Source organism: Gadus macrocephalus, chromosome 20 (assembly GCF_031168955.1).
Source record: "Gadus macrocephalus chromosome 20, ASM3116895v1".
Lineage (NCBI taxonomy): Eukaryota > Metazoa > Chordata > Actinopteri > Gadiformes > Gadidae > Gadus > Gadus macrocephalus.
In genome coordinates, this window is record NC_082401.1 from 4,836,259 (window position 1) to 4,856,213 (window position 19,955).

At 41.2% G+C, this 19,955-nt stretch overlaps 1 long non-coding RNA gene across 1 annotated transcript; it reads left to right on the top strand.

The window, feature by feature from the left end:
• The first annotated feature begins 17,615 nt into the window (after positions 1–17,615).
• LOC132448823 (uncharacterized) lies at positions 17,616–19,813 on the top strand. Its single transcript, XR_009523433.1, has 3 exons — positions 17,616–17,893; positions 18,042–19,156; positions 19,661–19,813. It is a non-coding gene; the product is annotated as an uncharacterized LOC132448823 (long non-coding RNA).
• Positions 19,814–19,955: the final 142 nt, after the last annotated feature.

Genomic DNA, 19,955 nt, shown 5'->3' on the forward strand with positions numbered 1-19,955 from the left:
GTTGAAGCACGTCATGTTAAAGAGAAGTTACGTTAGTCTGAGGGCTGTTTTTTTCTGTGATTCCTCGGGCGAGGAACTTTGTGAAGGGGGGGTAATGTAGCGTCACAGGGTTTGGGAGGAAGGGGCGGGCCTTCTGAGAGGGGGGTCCCGGGGGTTTCCTTCCGGGTGTGTGTGTCCGGTTGTTGAGTGTTCCGGTTGAGCTGCGCCTGTCTGTCCGATTGTGGAATCTAATAAAGGGCTATCAACTTACTTCGCTCACTACCTCGCCTGTGGTCATTACAATATTATGAAGGAAATGTGCGGTTTTTTTGTTGTTATTGTCGAGTATTGCTCTACAGTGGATCCCTCCCCCTTGTCGTTTACATTTTGGAGACCCACCCATACCAGAAGTGAACTCCTGTTGTGCCGAATTTCGACCCCCCCGCATATTACGACCCCCCTTCGCGTGAACGCGCATTCTCTTATTGTCAACGCCCCATACTTTCATTTAGTTCGAGGCGCTCTTCCTTATGACAATATTAGTCTAAATTAGTGTTTATATTCTATCACAACATCACAAGTTGAGCAACTTATCACAGAAAGCGATGGCATATTTTAAATTGTACGTTTGAAGACGAACACATCGCAATGGAACCTCCGACGACCCATGTACGCTACAACATTCACGATAATGAACTACGAGAGCACTTAAATACGTAATAGTTAAAAGTAATACATTTATGCATTATGTTATTTACTCATATTTAATTTTGATTAATTTTTTAACTGTGACTGATCCAAAACTAAGGAAATCCTTTACTATGTACAGACTCAGTGACCACAGCCTCGCCTTCGAGAGAGTGAAGGATATTGGATATATATTGAATCTATCCAATATATATTTTCGATATATTGAATATATACTGTATATATTCAATATCCAGCCAATTTAGCCTGCCATATTCATCACCCCACTCCTATTTCTTGTTTGCAAAGTCTGAGAAACGTATTGACGGTTGAGTGTTGAGTGTTACTGAAAAGACAACATTTTCTTCATTATGAAGTCTTCGGCTTTGAACTTCAGGTGACCTTTCTCCTATTATCACGAGAGTTTAGGTGAGTGACAGCTCACAGGCCTGTGGTGGCCTGTGAAGGATATTGGATATATTCAATATATATTCAATATATATTCAATATATCCAATATATATTTTGGATATATTGAATATACATTGAATATATATATATATACTGGATATATTCAATATCCAGCGAATTTAGCCTGCCATATTCATCACCCCCCTCCTATTTCTTTTTTGCAAAGTCAGAGACACTTCACATTTTTTGGGGTTACATCGTTAGGCCACTGGATGTGACTGTAGAAATTTCAGACGTGTAGTCATAACAGGGGACATTTGGCAGGTGTGGGGGGGGGGGGGGGGGGGTTGTATTCTGACAGCCAATTCATGTCGGCAGAATTACTCACTCATTCAAAATGCTCCCAGTGTTGATGCCTACCATGTCAATATAATGAACAGTACATATTATGAATATGTGTATGGATGTACATATGTATATGTATGCATGAAGTAATTGCAATTAACAACTTCTGACTTTGAGGAATATTCTAGAATAGACTTCCTTTCAGAAATCCTATGTAACATCAACAGATATCAAAGTTGAACACACATTACATTAATGAGCCCTACAACTGTTCCCTACAGAAAAAACCCACACCCTTGTAAAATAGCCACAATGTCTTGTGGCCAAAAATACCAGAAGACAAGAAGTAAAGTTTGGTGCAAGTACAATAGTATTGTATACATTTAAAAAAATTTGTGATAATAACCTGACTGTAATGAATACGAAGGATGCCAAGAATAGGTTTCAAGCGCAGAGCATGATAGAATGTTTATTAACACAATTCCCAAGAAGGAGTCTGGAGATGGGTCAAGGGACAGGCAGGAGGTCATACACAGGAAATTTGATGGGTAGGCGAAGTCCAGGCAGGGAGCAGGCTAGGAGTCTGAGACTACACTGTAAAAACTGGGACTGGGGTTAATTAATATTCAATAGATAAAAGATAGCAACCTTTATGTAATAAAAAAGACTTGTGCAGTTTAGAATCACATTGAGTTGTATTCAATACATTTGATGTTTTTATTAATGTTTTATGTTTTTTACTATTTTTTGATGGAGTAAAATCAGCTGTAATTCCCTTAGTACTATTTAATTGTAATTTATGAGGAAGATCAAAGTTCCATAAAATCTATAAATTTGACCCATTCAGAGATCTTTGGTTTTAATAATTTTACACAGTAAAAAAAAGGGAATAGGGTTAATTCAAATTTAATAAATAAACAGTAGCAACCTTTACATAATAAAAAAGACTTACAAATACAACAGATACAAATTTAGCTGAATTCAATCAATTGAATGTTTTTTATTAGATAATTGTATTTTACTATTTATGTCCGAAAAAAATCAGCTGTGATCCCATTAGTAGTATTTAATTATATTTTATCAGCACTGCTCTTTGGTTCTTATGACCTGACACTTCCGCCGAGCGGGCATTTTGCGCAACATGGACGCCTGTCAGCACCATGCAGTCAGCACATTTCTGGGACTGCCACTTCCCAAAAGGTGAATAACTTTTCATTATATTCGTTAACAGATACTGTTAAACTAAGATGCAGTAGCATGTGAACATTGTTTCGCGTTTGTTTCCAAAAATGTCAACCTTACTCTGCTGTAAAGTCAAAATTAAGCTTTGTTGCTGTGATTTGAAGTCAATACAGAGGCCGTTTTGCCTCGACCAAAAGAATGGCCAAGTGGTCTGCTCAATGCGACAATTATGTTTTTTAAGTATTTTCCTGTTATATGCTATGTGATTCTCTTTTAAGACGCGTCAAATGATCTACTTTTACTAATTTTCCTTCCTCGCCCTTAATTATCGCTCGATTAACGCAAATATTTTATTTACAAAAAAAAAAATAATAATATTTGGCTCAAAACCAAGAAGCAGTAGCCTGACTGCTATGTTCAAATGACATTTGTTCAAAGCAGTCGTTTAATTGCACTATAGGCTCTTTTTTTGTATCGTCCTGTTTTGATCAGTATATGCCAATGTTGTTATCAATAAAAAATCATTTGCACAAGACAAGCCGATGCACTTCACCATGTTGATAAGAGAATTAAAATGAGAAGAATTATGGGACAAAAAAATCAAGGGATATTTAGCATAGAAAAATAATTTGCGATTAATCGTGAGTTAACTATGACATTAATGCGATTAATCACGATTAAATATTTTAATCGCTTGACAGCTCTAGTAAATACACTTTGGCAATTTTAAATAACTACTGCAGCCATAGGAGGTTTTACCACAACAACTCCAGCTCCACTGTCTCCTCCCTTTATGGGAGGAGACAGTTTGCATAATATGTTGGCATCAAACTTGCATCTGTGTCAATGATAGCATCGCCACGTCATGGCCACAGGCCGATAACACCCAAGGGGTAGGCGCACCAGCCCCCCCCCCCCCCCTGTACTGATAGTAGTCCTGAGTATTACTGAGACAAAAAAGGTTTCAGCCGTAGACACAGTATAAAGGAAGTTTCACATAATCTGCTGAACTCAAGGTTGCCTACGTCAAAACATGGCAACTTTTGCATTCCTACTGTAACCACTAAGAGATTAAACAAAGGGAAACTTAGACACACTGCTAACCTCACAAATCTCATAACTATTGCCTCCAAACCAAAAACAACCTTAAAGCCTAACAACAACATTATCAGGATGGGTATACTTAATGTTAGGTCTCTTAATAACAAATCATTTTTAATTAATGATTTTATTACCACTTCTAAACTGGATTTTAGCTTTCTAACTGAAACGTGGCTGGAACAAAATAACAGTGCAACCGTTCTGATAGAGACAGCTCCTCCCAACTATAACCTTTTTGATGCATGTACATCTGGAAAAAGAGGTGGAGGGGTTGCTGCTGTATTTAAAGATGTATTTCAGGGGAAACGGATGTTATTTGGTGATTTTCCATCATTCGAATACCTTAGTGCTGTATTGAAATGCTCCCCCAGAGTTCTCCTATTAATTATTTACAGGCCACCCACATGCTGTGCAAATTTTTTCAATGACTTCACAGAATTATTGGCTAGCATCTCCACAGAATTTGACTGTCTAGTTATAACTGGTGACTTCAATTTTCATACTGAAAAACCTTTTACCATTTTGGACACATTTGAACTTTCTCAACATGTGAAAGAGGCCACTCATTGTAAGGGGCACACTCTAGACCTGCTTATCACAAAGGGCCTCAATGTTTCTGATCTCTCTGTGACTGATCCTTCCTTGTCTGACCACTTTTTTGTTTTCTTTAACATATCTTTTATTCCCGACATACAGACAAAATCAAATACTGTTAAAAAATGGTATATCAATGAAGATTCTTATATACTTTTTAAAAAGGCCATCTCCTTGCTACCACCTCTCAACCCATGTTCTGCTGATGATCTTGTAGAAAACTTTAGTTAGAAAATTTTGAAAGTCATAGATGTCATTGCACCTTATAAGGTTAAAACGATTTCTGGAAAGCAAAAGGCACCCTGGAGAGAAGCTGCTTCTGTAACAGCACAGAAAAATAATGCAGGAAGGTACGCATCTGGCGTAAAACAAAACTTCATATTCTACATGATATCTATAAAGAGAGCCTCCGTGCCTACAATTTAGACTTAAAAATAAAATTTTCTCCAATATAATTAAAACCAATACTAATAATGCAAAAAACCTATTTGCAAATGTTGACAGACAAATTCCACCTGATCTTCATTCCACGCAGAAATGCAATGAGTTTGCAGCTTTTTGTCTTGATAAAATTGAAGGCATCAGACGCGCCATCAATATCTCCACTTCAAACAAAAATGTTGGACTACCACCCTGTTCAGGCAAAAGTAACGTGGCGAGGATGGCATGCTTTAATGTTATGTAGACCATACAATACTTTTGGACAGGTTAGAAAACTGGGTGGGGCTTTCAGGCACAATCTTAAATTGGGTCAGGTCCTACCTACAAAATAGGAACTACTTGGTTTCCATTGGCGACTTTGTATCAGAATCAACCAACGCGACATGTGGAGTCCCACAAGGTTCGATCTTAGGACCCTCTTTGTTCAACATCTACATGCTCCCACTAGGGAAAATCATGCAAAATAACAATATTGACCATCATTGCTATGCTGATGACACGCAAATCTATGTATCGCTATCACCAAATGACTTTCGGCCCATAGATCTGCTGTGCCAGTGCATTGAGCAATTGAAAGACTGGATGTGCCGAAATTTCCTTCAACTAAATGAGGACAAAACAGAGATAATTGTATTTGGTTCTGAAACGGAAAGGCTTAAAGTAACCCAACACCTTCACTCTCTGTCCCTGAAAACCTCAATCAAAGCCAGAATCGAGGGTTTATCATCGATTCAGATTAACATTTCGACAGTCACTTCAAATCAGTTACAAAATCTGCATATTATCACCTTAAAAATGTAGCAAGAATTAGAGGGCTCATGTCCACCGAATACTTACACTAGTAAACTTGATTACTGCAATGGTCTCCTTACAGGTCTCCCAAAACAAACTCTAAGGAAGCTTCAGCTTGTTCAGAATGCTGCTGCTAGAGTTCCATCAAATACCAAAACATTTGAACACATTACACCAATTCTTAAATCGTAACATGGGCTTCCTGTAGGTCAGAGAATTGATTTTAAAATCATGTTGCTAAGCTATAAATCCCTACATGGTTTAGACACAAAATATTTAACTGATATGCTTCCACTACATAAACCTTCTCGACCAGTGATTTTCAACCAGTGTGCCGCAAGAGATCGTCAGATCGCCAATTTTCTAATATCACCTTATTAACCATTGTCGGGTGTCTGTGCTGTAATAAAGTGTCGCAGATAATGTACCGTAATTTTCGGACTAACCTTTTTTCCCATTTTCCGATTCTGCAGCTTATATAACGGTGCGGCTAATCTATGGATTTTTACAGCTAACGGCCACTCGGAAAATTTGTATTCAACGCTTAAATCAGTATTCGGTGCTTTGTTGTTTTTTTTCCACGCACGTGACGTTACCAGAGCTAGGGAGGCAAACTATAAGCGTCAGTGACACCAAGCAGAGAAGCGAGAGAGGTGGAGGAAGAATAGATATCTTGTTTCCCTTTACTTTATAACACAACAGTAGCGGGATCTCGGGAGGAAAAGTAATACTTGACGAAATGCTAACCTTAGCTTAGTTGTTTGTTTACGTTCGCTGTACAGCATACATAGTAAACTTTGTGAAGGTGTGACCTTTGAAATCTCGCTTATTTGCGTCTTTGTGTGAGGAAATGGGAGCGGAACACAAAGTCTTATTGCTCCACACGGTTGTCCGGTGGCTGTCGCGCGGCAAAGTGCTGGCCCGTGTGTATGAGCTGCGAGAGGAACTTAAAGTGTTTCTGACAGACGAGAGGTCCGATTTCTCAAAGCTGCTTGGAAGTGATGAGTGGTGTGCAAAGCTGGCATACCTGGCTGATATATTTCATCATCTGAATGAACTGAACACACGGATGCAAGGCCGAAATGAAAACCTTCTTACAGGCACTGATAAAATGAACGGATTCCGTTTAAAGGTCCAGCTCTGGCAACAACATTTGCAGCGTGGCAACCTTGAGATGTTCCCACTCACCAGACATGGGGGACTCGAGTCACATGACTTGACTCGAGTCAGACTCGAGTCGCAAATTTGAGGACTTGAGACTTGCTTGACTAACACTGATAAAAGACTCGACTTGACTTTGACTTGGCCTTCATGACTTGAGACTTGACTTAGACTTGAGACAGATGACTCGAAATGACTTTTTTAAAGTTAGATTAAATGTTGGATATGGGATTTGCGATACGCCAGCCGATTTTAAAAATACACAACTCAAATGGTCCTACCCCCTCTCCTTCAACGCTGACTCTTTCTCCACCCATTCCAAGTACCTGGACGCGCAATCACGCAAGAGCGCAAACACAGATGCGCGAGAGTGAGCCAGGCTAGCTAGGTTGGAGTTTAGGGTTGTCTTCTAGTGCTTGGTCCAAATGTGGATTAGCTAGTTAGATAGCTCCAGTAGCTACCGCAGGATAACAACAAACAGAAGCTTGCTCTGGGTCACGAGCTTTGAGTACGTGCACGTGCACGAAGGGGTCACTCGCGGGGAGCGGGGGAGGGGGAGTGCAGTACGACCGTTTGATTGACGTACTTACTGTCCAATGCCACTCCGTGGTTCTGAAAATCATTGGCTGGAGTTTTTCGAGCCCTGCCCGTTCCACAGATGATTAACTTGTTTAATTTTCATGTCAGTAGGCTACTTCTAACTCAGTGGCTGTAAGTGGGTTATAATAATGATTTCAAGTAATTTTCAAGTAAAATTACACCGTCAGAGCCAGAGCGTCAGACTGGGCTGTTCTCAGCATACCGCAAAGAAATTAAGAGGGTTCAAGTTCCAGTCCCCAAATTCAGTTGAACCACTACCTGGACATTTGTGATGGACAGAGCTGCCTTCAGTTTTGGGCCTATTCACATAATGGTTTTGGAATGTTTTGAATAGTTTGAGTTATTGTTAATGTTAAGACATTGTTATTGTTAATGTTGAAATAAAACTCAACTTATGAACCACTCACTCTACCGATTTTTTAATGTGGAAACTGGGTTAGATGATCAGATTTTTGTATGACTTGACTTGTGACTTGCTTGACCTGAGCAATGACTTGACTTGTGACTTGCTTGATTCTCACCACAGTGACTTGGGACTTGCTTGAGTCTTGAAGGTTATGACTTGAGACTTGCTTGTGACTTGCACATGAGTGACTTACCCCCACCTCTGCCACTCACCGAGAAACTGCATGATGGCAACACTTCTGCAATGTGCGAGATGATCGGAAAACATTTGAAAACTCTAGAGGAGAAGTTGTTATTTTATTTCTCTTCAGCCTTCACAGAATGCCTTGACTGGGTTAGGGACCCATACAGCTCAGCATCGGAGGAGGCATAGGAGGAGGGCATCTAACACCCCACATCCACTTTCCTCACCTTTGACCCTGGAAGGACAAGTGGTTGAACAGGTGGTGAAGTTCAAATACCTTGGCACAGAGATCGACCAACGTCTGTCCTTTAGCCAGCATGCAGATGGGGTTTACAAGAAGGGACAACAACGTATGTATCTCCTGAGGAAACTAGACACCTTCAATGTCAGTAAAGACATTTTGTCAACTGCCTACCAATCTCTGGTGGAATCCATCATCACTTGCAACATTACATCCTGGTACGGCTTCCTCACAAACGCAAGCAAAAGCAGACTTAATAGATTAACTAAGCAAGCAAGCAAGCTAATAGGAATACACCAGAAAGCGCTGGAGGATCTGTATATCCAGGCAGTGGGAAGGAAGACCAACTCCATCCTCTTAGATCCCTCCCACCCACTCCATCCTTGTTTTGATCTACTTCCTTCTGGCAGAAGATTCAGAATGCCTTTGGCCAGGAAAGCTATCTACAAAAAATCATTCATCCCCATAGCTATACACACACAGAACACTCATTCCTCAAAGAACTCACACAAATAACACACACACACACACACACACACACACACACACACACACACACACACACACACACACACACACACACACACACACACACACACACACACACACACACACACACACCTCCAAGCCTTCAGTCAAAAGACAATTTTCTAGTATGGCAACATACTAGACAATAAAGCTTTTTGAATCTTGAATCTTGAATCTTTGAATCCATTGCGGGAAAGGACATGACTTTAAATGAGCAAGAGGAACTCATTGAACTGAAACAAGATCGTGGTTTAAAGCTAAACTTTGCTAATCTTCCTTTGGACAGTTTTTGGTTATCTGTTGCCAAGGAGTTCCCCATTCTGGCCACCAACGCTATTTTGACATTGCTCCCGTTTTCAACCACATATCTGTGTGAGCTGAGCTTCTCAAGCAAAAACTAAAAACAGAGAGAGACTGAGAGCTGTTGAGGAAGAGCTTTGTGTGTGTCTTTCTACCATTCCTGCCAGGATATCCATTTTGTGTTCATCGAAACAGGCCCAGGTTTCACACTAAGTGAGTATAAATACATTTAGAAACTATATTATTAACTATATGTGTTGGAGCTATGCAGTTCTTAGATTTAATTGTAAAACATTTATTTAGTTTGTTTGCTTAATATAAATTAATATGACTTTTATGTTTATTTTCTCGTTTGTATTATAAATTAGTTAATTTGAGTTTGTTTATGCTTTTGTTTTGAAGTTATTACTCTATATATAGAAGTGGCGGGCATAGGTAAGACAGGCACTGGGAAGGGTCATGTTTTTTTACCAGCTGTACGAGAGAGACAAAGGAGTGAGGCTGCTGGTTCACACTGGTGCACATTTGTTTTGTTTGCTTGGAATATCGGAAAATAAACCTGCATAAATCTAAATTCACGACTGGACAGTTGACTCTTTCCCCTGCACTGCATAAGATTCGTCCCCCCTGGTGCCTCAGTGGCTATTTTGATTACGTTGCTTTGTTTGATTTCTTAATTTTCAAGTAATTGTTTTATTGAGGACAAATCGCCACTACAATATGTATTATATGTACTGTGTTAGAGTGTAATTTTGTGTCATTTTGGTTGGTGGTGTGCCCCAGGATTTTGTAAATGTAAAAAGTGTGCCGCGGCTCAAAAAAGGTTGAAAATCACTGTTCTAGACCACTAAGATCTTCTGAGACCAATCTGTTAAGAGTAAACACGAAACATGGTAAGGATTTAGTTACTATGCAACAAATAGCTGGAATAAACTCCCTGAGGATTTAAGACTTGCCCCAACTCTGAGCACCTTTAAAACAAGGCTGAAGACTTTTATGTTTGCTTTAGCTTTCTGCTAAATCTTAAATACATTGCACTTTCTAAAAAGCTTTTTAAACTTTGCCTTTATTTTCTATTTTATTACTAAAATGCCTTTTTAACTTTCTATGTTACTCATTTCTTTGCATATCTTTTCTTTTACTTATCTATTATTTTATTTTATTGTATGACAATGTTTATATGTGAAGCACTTTGAGTCTGCCTTGTGTATGAAAAGTGCTATATAAATTAAGTTGCCTTGCCTATTGTGGAATGAATGGGAGTCGACGGGGTTTCACCCTCAAATTCCACGTTTCTCAGGGTGTAATTTTTTTTTTTTTTTTTTTTTCAAAAGTTGCATTAAAGGGGTGGCTAAGATAATACACTCCGCTGAATAATGATTTTTTTTTAAGTTCACTCATCTGCTCTAGAAATCTGTTCAAAAAGATGATGACGTCACTGCCAGAGGTCATGCTTTATTGCAAGTTCTGAGTCACTTTGGCACTTCCGCATGTATAATATATATAATATAGTATATATATATTATATATATTCATATGATATATAACAATTAACTTCGACGGAAAGTCCTCCTTAGGATAATTTTTCGGATTCTGCCTGAGCTTCCGATGCCATCAAGCGAGGTCTCTGGTCGTCATCAGTCACAAATCCGTCCCTGACCAATCAGCATTCATTAGCAGAATACTAGCGTGTACGGCCAGCAATGGCCCAAACTGAAAGAAATCGAAAGGACATAAGTACTCATTCATTCTAATTTTGAACCATAATCTATATTGAACTTGCGGAAGCTACAATAAAATCTGCGATATTTCAAAGATATCGCAGATATATTGAACTTGCGGAATCTACAAAAAAATCTGCGATATTTCAAAGGCAATCAGGTAAAAGAGATACATTTAGTCGTCTAGCCCCATAGACCCCCATTCAATCTGCACTCATGCGATCACCCTCAGTGGAATTCTAATGGAACTGCAAGCAAGTTTGATACAATGGGGCTCAATAGAGAGTGCTAAGGGCAAGGCTCTACATAGACGGGCTCTGGTACGGTGTAGTACATAATCAGTGACACTTTTCTTTTGGCTCATGCGGGTATGATTGTTTTATCTGTTCTATAATATCAATGCTGGTCATATTTACGTTTGTGGGAATGCAGCAAATTGCATTAAGTATCTTATTATTTATTTTCATATTATTTTGTTAAATATGTATTTCTATATAATGACGGTCTGCACTAACCTAACTGTGGAGGGGAATGCTGATCCGTGTATGGGGTACTAGATGCTCAGTGACACTTTTCTTTTGGCTCATGCAGATGTAAATAAATGTGAATAGCCAGCCTCCATTGTGGTCCAGTCCTTCTTCTGCACAGCGCATACCAATTAATTCTATCTTAATGACAAATCAAAGTGGTACCACTTTACTTGAGGTCAAAGAATGTATTCACTACACTGTCATAATGGTGTCATGACAGACAGTCTATCCTTCATGATATCTTAATGATAAATCAAAATGGTACCACTTTACTTGAGGTCAAAGAATGTATTCGTTAAGCTGTCACAATGGTGTCATGACAGCCAGTCTATCCTTCATGATATCTTAATGATAAATCTAAATGGTACCACTTTACTTGAGGTCAAAGAATGTATTCATTACACTGTCATAATGGTGTCATGACTGCAAGTCTATCCTTCATGATATCTTAATGACAAATCAAAATGGTACCACTTTACTTGAGGTCAAAGAATGTATTCATTACACTGTCATAAAGGCCTCATGACTGCAAGAGATGGTGGTGACCTTTTCTAAGAGGCAGAGAGAGCTGGCCGCAGCATCCATCATCTCAATCCACGGGAGGCCGGTGGAGCTGGTGGAGGAATATAAATACCTGGGCACCATCTTCGACAGCCAGTTGAAATTCTCCTCCAACACTGAAGAGATCCTTAGGAAGTGTCATCAGCGGAAGTATCTCTTAAGGAAACTAAATTCCTTTTGAGTCAGCAAAAACATACTGCTTACTTTCTATTACTCCTTCATTGAAAGCATCTGTACATTTTCTATAACTTGCTGGTTCCACTCCATCACCCTCCAAAACAGAAACCGCCTGGAGAGTACGGCCAGAGTTTGCTCTAAAATAATTGGACTTTCCTTCCACGACCAGCAAACACTCCGGTTAGCCAAAATAATTATGCAGGACCCCTCACACGCTCTACATACCGCCTTTGAGTGGCTCCCCTCAGGGCGCCGACTACGCTGCCTCGGCTGTAGGACACAGAGGAGAAAAGCAACCTTTGTTCCCAAGGCTGTTCACCTCCTCAACTCCTCCTAAACCCCCCACCCGGGCTTGTGCCCTCCCCACATGGACTGGTGAAGCCGTGTTTGTTTTTGTTTGTTTGTTTTTGTTTGTTTTTGTTTGGACATGGCCCTGTCCTTTGTAATGCTGCTGCTATGTGCCCTCAATTGCCCCCTGGGGACAAATAACGTTTTTTTGAATTTGAATTTGAATTTGAAGTCTATCCTTCATGATATCTTAATGACAAATCAAAATGGTACCACTTTGTTTGAAATCTGATCATTTATTCATGACACTATCATAATGGTGTCTTGACAGCCAGTCTATCCATCATGATATCTTCATGACAGATCAAAATGGTACCACTCTACTTGAGGTCAAATCATTTATTCATTACATTGTCATAATGGTGTCATGACAACCAGTTTGGTTAAATATCCTGTCACACATCTATCTGACCAAGTGCTAGAATTGGTCTTTAACCTTGCACATCTTATTATAATAATCATTATGTCAACATTTTATGAATATAAAAAAAAGGTGCATTTCAAGTTGTCATGACAGAGACATCCTCTGGTAATTTCTTCCTGGTTAATTTTTCATTATAAAGACATCCCAAACAACTGTAATGTCAACTTGTCATGGCCAAGATAACTTCTGGTAATATCACTTTGATTAATGTCAACTTGTCATGAGCTAGACAACTTCTGGTAATGTCACTTTGATTAATGTCAACTTGTCATATTCAAGATAACACAAACAATGCCAACTTGTCATAACAACAACTGAATGACACGTAATGACTAAAGTCATAAACGTTTATGACATGTTCATAACGTTTATGACAAGTTCATGACAGAGTCATGTCAGAGTTATGACAGTGTCATGTCACTCTTATGTAGCGACCTTCAAGTAAAGTGTTACCAATTGGGGGTATATACCAGCCTCATTAAGAAGTTCTCTGTCATGAATTTCACTGCTTAATAATGGTTAGATTCTTGTTTAATAACCCTTGTATGTGGAGTCTTCCCCTTCCTTTTTGGCACCTCCACCTGCTTGCCACGCTGCAACTGTTGTTCGATCTTTTTCGTTATGGGTTATCAAATAAACCCTGATCATTGTTAAACGAGAATCATCCCTCCGTCCCCCCTCATTGTCTGTTTACCCTAGGCCATGACACTTTGTTTCCTATATAATACTCAGGAATAGAATGAAATGAAATAATGAAAGTCATTAAAACAAGAGTCCAAAATGGGTTTTATACTTATTTTCACAAATGGATAACAGTAAGAAAAGAGGACACTTCCTCATTAAACTGACTGATGAAGATGACACACAGTTCGTTTACATGACACTTAAGAAAATTGAATTATTGGCTATGACTATGACTATGAAAAATCCAATCATTGACAATGATTGGATTTTTAAGAGGCATGTATACACCTTAGTGGGACTGAAATCAAATCGAATCAGGTTACTCATAGTCAGATTAGGACCCCTAGATTATTCGATTGATAGTCGCATTAATGGTGTGTTCCAGATTCCTCGGACACCAGCCTTCCGAGTTGGAAATCGGGAAAACTCCAAGCTTTCTTTGCGGCATTTCTCGGGACACGTTGCCTTTCATCTTTCGGAATACTGAGAGTAGACCGAGAGCAGTGATGACGCTCCTCTGAAGAGATTTATTTTCTTTGTATTTCTACACGTTGGTCATTTTAATGTCGTTTTTAAATGCTTTTACACACTTGATTACATTGCTACTTTATTCCGGTCACCAATTCATGCATTGCACGGTATTGCTGTGCGTTCAATACAATGTAAAGTTGTGTTGTTTGTTTTTGTGCTGGTTTGCTAAGAGTGCATGTATACGGTCAATTCGATTGGAATTGGATTTTGTGTTCTGCGCATGCTCGAGATCTTTTCCCGGGGCCGTGAACCGGAAGTATAAGGAGACAATAGTCGTGTTGTTGTCGCCGTCGGGAAAACGAGAAATGGCGATTTATTTAAAAAGGTGGCGAAGAAGATGGAGGAAGCCGGTGTCGTGCCAATGTAGTTACCCCCTATAAGAAGTGTATCATCATCAACATGCATTCAGTACACTCTACACTTCTGTTATGAGAGTAGCGTGTGAGTGTGCGTGAGAATGGTAGTGTGTGTGAGTGACCTCAGCAAGTAAGTGGACGAGCAAGGAGAGTGAGCGGTAGCGTGTGTCAGTTTAGTGAATGAACGAGTCCGGTTGTGTCTGTGCAAAGTGTACTAAGGTTGGTGGTGTGATAGAAAATAACCGAATTCTATCACTTCAACTAACTAAGAGAGCATGAGGAATTGAGGAGTCCGAAGCAAGTATGACAGAAGACTTTATTGTTGAACAAGCAACAACAAGGCAGAGTAGTTTGCAAAGCACTGCCGATCATAAGATCCCTGTTTTTTTATTCTCCCACACCAAGCTATTCCCCATATAGTATGCCCGCCAACAGAATGCATGCTAGTTCTCCTTTTTTGGTAAGGCCGGTCAGCCATGCATTCATTTGAGAAATATTTTCAACATCTGCAGCTAGTCTAAACTTTAAGTCGACGTCAGTACGCCTTGACCCCAGACTCTCCGGCGGTGTGTCGAGTCTCTCATATGGAGGGGAGAGGTGATTAAGCTGCTTTCCACTATTAATGTATCTATATGATATATAAGCCTGATAATACTGTTGCGTTTTTTCTTGAAGAAAGTAGTCCAATCCTTGGTCGCTTTTAACTCACTTTATTTGTTAAAGTAGGCATGTTTCGGTATGGTAACTATGAAGCATAAGAGAGGGAATTGTATCTAACGCGTGTGAGAGAAATACCGTGAGCTACTTCGAGCCATGGGCAAAAGCCCATGTCTCTCCGCGGGTGTACCTATGATCTCTGCCCTCTAATCTCTCTGTCGAGCTTGATAGGGTCAAGTGGGCGTGGCCTATGTGAAGTGGGCGTGGCCGGTATGACGTGATGGCTCCGCCATCCTCACCTGTCTAAAGGTGCTGCCATCTGTGGCTGGAGTAGTTGTTGCAGCTTATGTGTTCGATCCTGCTTCCTAGTGGCTATGTGAGGGTAATGCAGCTTGTGTGTTTGATCCTACTTCCTAGTGGCTATGTGGGGGCAGCTTATGTGCTTAAAATACATTACAATACTCATAGTTTGCCATAAAAGTAATGGTTAATTTCTTCCATAGTAGAACTACGAATAAAGTAGGCCTACCGAGCCTGTCTAGAGTCGGTGGCCGCTTCATTCCAACCATATTCGGACCTATAAGCAGACCCAGGGCCGGTCGAAGTGAAGGATGTTACCCCCGAGAGAACAATTTAATTAAAAGTACATGTTTTTCTAAATGTTGGTCATCAACAAAGTTGTAAGGTAGTAACTTCGGGCACATCTGTCAAAATAAAAGTGTGTTTCTTCCGACGTGTTTACAATCTTTATTCACTCAATGCGCCGCGGCCGAACTGAAGGGGATATTCTCTGATATTATCGATCTTAAAGACTGCGTCTGGTTCTCAGACACTCTGGTACTTCAGCAAAAAGTAATGACCCGTAGTGGGGGTTATCTCGGCGATGGTGGAGAAGGAATTGGGGGAAAGGAACTTTGGCTTTGGCATCCGGACAGGTCAGAACAATGACATGGACCCGAAGTCAACTGACAGCTGTCTAGTACTGAAAATATCTTTCGCGAATGCCACCTTGTTGTTGCTAGTGACGTAAAGAGGTCAGCCTTTGGCTCTATCAGTTGAGATGGGTCCAGCGCCACCTATCGTACTGGGGCATGAAATGCTTCAGCAGATGAATCGATTTTCTCACCGCCATGTATACTCGCTCGGACAATTGCCGTTGTCCGATTGAGGAGCATAGTCAAACTAAGGCTTTAATCGGATTAAGCTGTGCATGTAAACGTACTGACAGTAAGTCAAGTCTCTCGGTTTGAACTGTTCAGGGGCCAATTCAACGTTTAGTTAACAAACATTAACGTAATTCACAAATTGAATTAACAAACTGAGAAAGAACACACAGTAGGCCCCAAATCACGATGATACATGTATCGTCATGAATCCTTGTGTAGAGTCATCAATCATCAAGTATCCTCATGTATCGTCATGAATCCTCAAGACACCTTCAACAGCTTCCCCAAACCACCCAGGTCAAAGTAGTTCATGACGATGACAACATCCATAAAAATAGCAATGATAATATAATTATTTTTTCCTCTCGTGTGATATTTTATACGATTTTATTCGTGTGAAAAACGAGCAAAAAGGGGTAGCATTTCTTTTTGGACCCAGATTAGCATAGTGTGTGTAGGCGTGTGTGTGTATGTGTGTGCGTGCTTGTCTGTAGGCTTCTGGCGTCCCTGCTGGTGCTGCAGTTGATGCGGCTGGAGAGTCTGGCTGAAGGTCGGCTTCTGAGGAGCCTGTTCAGCCGCGACACGCCCCCGGAGACCAGGGCTGAATCCGAATACTTAGTACATACTATTTCTGTTCAGTGTCTACTACTTGACGGTACTACACTTGACAGCGTAGTACGGTCTACAGCTATGCGTAAAACGCCTCCGAACGCTTCCGAACATCGCCGAAACTCCACCGGATGTTTGGAGATGACGTATCTCCCCTCAGATGCCGGCAAAATTACCTTGATAAGTTACCTGTTTTCCGTCTTGTCATCGTTGCTATTAAATTAAAAATGTCTCTTTTTACTTAATTACTTACTTTACTATTTTTAATGTCTCTTTTTTTCGCAGCGTTCTACGACGTCTTTCTGGTGGTGTCGGGTCAGCCATCTCTTCTTCGTTCGTTACCAGACTCCGGTTGCATTGTGGGATAGCGTAGTGAACTCCGTGGTTTACTTTGGCGGTAGTACGCATTCGGAAACGTCTTCCGTACTACACAATGCGTACTGAGCATTCGGACGCGCTATATTTTTGGCGTACTACAAAATGCATACTATATAGTAGTCAAGTATGAGTATTCGGATTCAGGCCAGGCCTCTGTCCTCACCGAGTACCGAGACACTACAGGGCCCTCCACTCCTGTCCACCCCGACACTACAGGGCCCTCCACTCCTCTCCACCCCGACACTACAGGGCCCTCCACTCCTCTCCACCCAACATTAAGAAAAGAGGAATTGAATCTAAAGTTGATTGTACTGAAAAGAGAACAAACCATCATGAAGCCCCAGCAGCTCTCGGGTTGAACCAGGGTCCAGGGGCTTTCCAAAGTTTAGTTAACAAACTTAAACTTAATTAACATTTTTATTCATTCAGAAAAAACACGCAGTAGGCCTACTAAATTATGATGATATGCATCATCATGTATCATCATATGATAATCATGAAACCAACATGAGTTTTTATTATTTTATTTATAAATGGATAAACAGAAAAGAAGACTGAGAAAATGTGAGAATGCAGAAGTATGTGTGAATAATCGCAACCCTACCCGAAACCACTTCCTCCTAAACCAACTTAGGAAGAGGATACATTGACCTCGCCAACAGCGCCATCACACCACACCACAGACTCTTGCTCTCTGTCTCCGGCTGAACCAGGGGCCAATTTAAGATAGTCGGACAATGATGGACATCTACGTCAACGTTGACCCTCTTAAACCATCAGCAGCTTCACCAAACCAGCCAGGTAAAAGTAGTACAGTTCATGACGACGACAGCATCCATAAAATTAACAATGACAATAGCCTATAATTTTTCCCCTCGTGTGATATTTTATACATGTTTATTTGTGTGAAACGCGAGCAGAAAGGGGTAGCATTTCTTTCTGGACCCAGTTTAGCAGGAGTGTGTGTAGGCATGTGTGCGTGTGTATGTTTGTGAGTGCATATGTGTGTGTGTGCACGTGTGTAGCCGTGCGGGCACGTGCAGACATCCTGAGGCTGCTGGCGTCCCTGCTGGTGCTCCAGCTGATGCGGCTGGAGGGTGTGGCTGAGGGGCGGCTGTTGAGGAGCCTGTTCAGCCTGGACACGCCCCTGGAGACCAGGTCTCTGCCCTCCCCTCCAGTCCACCCCAACACTACAGGGCCCTCCACTCCAGTCCACCCCAACACTACAGGGCCCTCCACACCGGTCCACCCCAACACTACAGGGCCCTCCCCTCCAGTCCACCCCAACACTACAGGGCCCTCCACTACTGTCCACCCCAACACTACAGGGCCCTCCCCTCCAGTCCACCCCAACACTACAGGGCCCTCCCATCCAGTCCACCCCAACACTACAGGGCCCTCCCCTCCAGTCCACCCCAACACTACAGGGCCCTCCCCTCCAGTCCACCCCAACACTACAGGGCCCTCCACTACTGTCCACCTCAACACTACAGGGCCCTCCACACCGGTCCACCCCAACACTACAGGGCCCTCCCCTCTGGTCCACCCCAACACTACAGGGCCCTCCACTACTGTCCACCTCAACACTACAGGGCCCTCCACTACTGTCCACCTCAACACTACAGGGCCCTCCACTCCGGTCAACCCCAACACTACAGGGCCCTCCAATACTGAAGGGCTACTACTAATTTATTCCAAGTTTTATTAATTCAGAAAGAACAAACAGTAGGCCTACTAAATTATGATGATATGATACATGATATGCATCATCATGCATCATCATAAGATAATCATCACACCAACATGAGTTTTTATTCTTACTCTGAGTAAATGTGAGAATGCAGAAGTTTGTATGAATAATCCCACCCCAACCCCAAACCACTTCCTCCTAAACCAACTTTGAAAGAAGATGCATTGATCTCGCCGCCACACCACTCCACAGACAGCTCTCTGTTTCCAGCTGAACCAGGGGCCAGGGACCCATTGACGATAGTTGGACAATGGAGGACATCTACATCAACGTTGACCCTCTTAAACCATCAGCAGCTTCACCAAACCAGCCAGGTAAAAGTAAATAATAATAATACATTTAATTTAGAGGCGCCTTTCAAGACACCCAAGGTCACCTTACAGAGCATATAGTCATCATAAATCGTTTAAAAAAAAAAAGACATTGTGGAAAAAATAAATAAATAAACATAATAAATAAAAAATTAATAAAACAAAAACAAGACAAAACAAAACAATCAAAACAGTGATCAGTTAGACGTTGTGTGCGAGTTTGAACAGGTGAGTTTTGAGTTGTGACTTGAAGGTAGTAATGGTGTCTGACTGTTTTATGTGTGGGGGGAGGGAGTTCCAGAGCCTGGGTGCTGAACAGCTGAATGACCGGGCACCCATTGTAGTGAGTCGTAGTAGTACAGTTCATGACGATGACAACATCCACAGCATTAACAGACGATTGAATGAGATGTTTCCTCTATTGTGATATGTTTTATGTGTTTATTAGCGTGAAACATGAGCGGAAAGGTGTGACGTCTTCCACTCTCTGTTTGTTTTGGGCCCCAGGGCACCTGGGACCCAGAGCCAAGGGAACACGGAGGAGCCGCTGGGGACCTGCGGTACTTGGTCTGGGGCTTCTGTGTGCTGGTCTTCTGGCTGGACTCCTGGTCCTTGCTGTACGATGTGAGTTTGAATAAATACATGAATAAACACCAAGGTCTGAATCATCATCATCATGATGAATTCTGAAGTAGTTATAGTGCAGTTAGCAGAATACACGCATGATGACAATTTTGTGCAGACCACGATAATGACGTTGTAGCCTGCACGTTCAAGAGAGAGAGAAAGCAAACAATAAAAA